We start from the raw sequence: 3,155 nt of genomic DNA, 5'->3' as shown, positions 1-3,155 counted from the left end.
TAAAAATTTTTTTGTTATTGTTTAGTACAAGTTTTGATTTTTTGGGAAAAAATAAGACATTAAGAAATTAACTTTAATTCCTACTATTAATTTGTGACAACAAAATGGAAGTTTGTGCACAAAGGGTACTAATTTGTGGGTACAAAATGCGAATTAAATGTTCATTTGTGGCCACGAAATACCAATTTGTGACAACAAAAAGCTAATTCAAGCATATAATAACTCTAATTTGTGGTCACAAATTATTTATTTTCTCTACAGTAATGAGACTCAAAGGTGTAAAATGCTGACAATGGTGAGTTGAAGAACTTACAAACATTTAAATAGCTTTTTGAAGATGGCTGGACTATTAATCAATAAAATCCAGAACTTCCAGGAACTTTTCTTGGAAAAAAAAGTTACCCTGGATTAAATAAAAAGAAGAATTATTATTTCAAATATGTTCAGAAATAAAACAAACATCAACATCATTATTCATATCTCTAATTTTGCTGGTTTTTGGATGTTGTTATAGCAATGTCACAATTAATAAATCACTACAACTGACTTTAAAAGAGCCATTGTCCACCTGTATCAATGACACAAAGATAATTTGATTATTAACATTTTAACTCCGACATTATTAAGAGAAACAAGCTTGAAGCTCGTCAGTCATTTGAAGTTTTATTTCGAGAACATCCAAATGTTTTGGGAAATTTAGAATTTGAACATCAGACTTAATATAAACACAGTAACCAAACTATTTCTGTTTGATATAGTTTTTTTTTTTTTTACTTTTAATATTTTTATTAGATAGAGTCTGTTTTTTATTACTTTATTTTAGTTTAATCTGCATTTGCATCTGTTTTTTTAAACTTCTTCAGTTCCAGAGGTGTAAACGGCATAAAAGAACGTTTCTGTCAGTCTTTACAGAGTGCAGATATTTCACCTGAGTCCACATGGATAAATAGTGAGTTTGACATAAACTAAAGTTCATGTTTCCAATTCAATTTGAAAAGACATTTCTCTGATATCTACAGAGCATCAACCCCTGCATCTATACAGTACATTCAGACATGCAGTTTCTCTTAGCTCAGCACCTTAAAGTGGTTCCCAAAGGTAATTCCATCGACTCCAGCTCAGCAAAGATATTCCCAAAGACCTTGTCTTCACCTTTCTTTTCCTCGTCTTGTTGGCTGGGAGGCTCAGGTAAAGCAGCATGGACCCTGTGAGTGTCCATCTTCAGAACAACTGAAGGGATGAGGACGGCATGTGATCCCTGTGTGTGGATGGGAGGTGAAATCCAGGCCACCTGCTACGGTCAGCAGAAAAACAGGGAGCAACAGGAAAACGATCTTGTGATTCTCTGGACTTTGAAACCGGCACAATAAAAGTCAGTCCTGTCATCTGGCTGCAGACCCTGAAGGGACTGAGAAAACGTCCTGGCTCTGCAGACGAGGTTTCATTCAGGAGCTGGTTTCTCTTCAAACACCAGCTTGTGTTGACATTTCCTCTGTCAGAACCCACAGGACCAGCGCCAGTCTTCTGGACTCATTTAAAAATCTTTAACCCCTAGAAACCATTAGGTCAGAGGTCGGCAACCTTTAACAGTAAAAGAGCCATTTGGGGTCGTTTTCTACCGATCAAAACCTAGAAGGAGCTGAATAGTTTTACTTTAGCATTTAAGAAATTTGGATTTGCATTCATGACCATCTGTTTTTTAATAATAAATATAAATTATGTCTATTTTTGGCTCAAACAAAAGAATAAATAAATAAATAAATAAAGCATCTAGCATCTCTCAAAATGTGATTTTTTTAACCTATTTTCAAAATAAAAGCTGCTCTGTGCCAAACAGAATCATCTCAGTGCAGTTCTGAACAGCTAGTAACCAATGTTGTTCAGCATAAGATTATATGTCCTCTTGACTCATAAAAGATCAAACTTTTGACCAAAGCTTTCCTTTCCATATAAAATCTGTTCATTCTGGAGGTAGAGTTGATCAAACAAGACGTCTTCAGGTCAACAGGATGTAAAAACCTACATAGTTTATCTTCTATGTGAACCTCAGACATCAATTTATACATTTAACTAATCTAAATATGTAGCCAAAATCATTTAAATGTGGCGCCCCCTCTAGTTGATGTCAGTTTATGACTTGAATAACTTGAACTGCAGAAGAAATATAATAAAAATAAGATTATCAAACACCAGGTTTCAAAAAAGCATCAGATCCAGAATGGTCGTTCTGACCAATAGAATGACTGAGTTGCAACTTTATATTTCTCTATAGAACTCTGCGGGTTTTTTGACTTCTTGGAGCCAGCAGGTACTTCCTGTTTGGAAAGAAAGAAGAGGAGGGATCACTGAGTCCAGTTCTCATATACAGGTAATGGTAAAATCCTGCTCCTCTGTGGTCAAAGAGTTTTGAATACATTTGCTGAAGTTTTTGTTGGACTGTGGTGTGTCACCCTGAACACAAAACCTCACAGCAAAACACAAGAGACTAACTGAAAAGCTATGTTCAAACTAACGTGGTGAAGTTCTCCACTGAAGTCCCAGATGAAGACCATGAGATGTTCAGCTGGTGAATACTGGATGAAGAACGCCCATGCAGAGGCTCCTGAAGCTGCTGGCTGAGCAGGGAAGAGGCCGCCTGACACAATCACTTTCAGTTTCCTGCTATTGTTCTGAAAATGAAGAGGCCATGTGGAGTGTGGAGGCAGCAATAGAGAACGAAGGCTCGGCTATGATTTCCCCTATTACATCATTCCAAGCACAAACAGAGGAAACACATCAGGGGTTTTAATGATCAGATTCACCTCCAGGAAACCCCAGCTGCTGCTGCTGCTAATGCATTCTTGCTGTTTTCTCTGATACGTTTTTACCTTTGTTTGTTTGTTTACTGAGTTTTGGCATGTACTAAATCCAAACACCATGAAGCCAACAAACACAGAATAAACAAAATGACATAAAACAATTTAAAAACTACAGTAAATTAAAGAACATAAACACTGGAGCTCCGGTGTTAAAGAGATACAAATTAAATAAAGTTTAGCATAAAATACCGTAGGGGTTTATACAAATATACACTTTGTGTGTCAGAAGATCAATAACCATGTTGTGACAGTAAAATCTGTCTAACACTAGATGCTCTCAGCTCGTATCTGTTTGCT

This window comes from Oryzias melastigma, linkage group LG19 (genome assembly GCF_002922805.2).
Source record: "Oryzias melastigma strain HK-1 linkage group LG19, ASM292280v2, whole genome shotgun sequence".
Lineage (NCBI taxonomy): Eukaryota > Metazoa > Chordata > Actinopteri > Beloniformes > Adrianichthyidae > Oryzias > Oryzias melastigma.
This window is presented reverse-complemented; position numbering follows the sequence as displayed.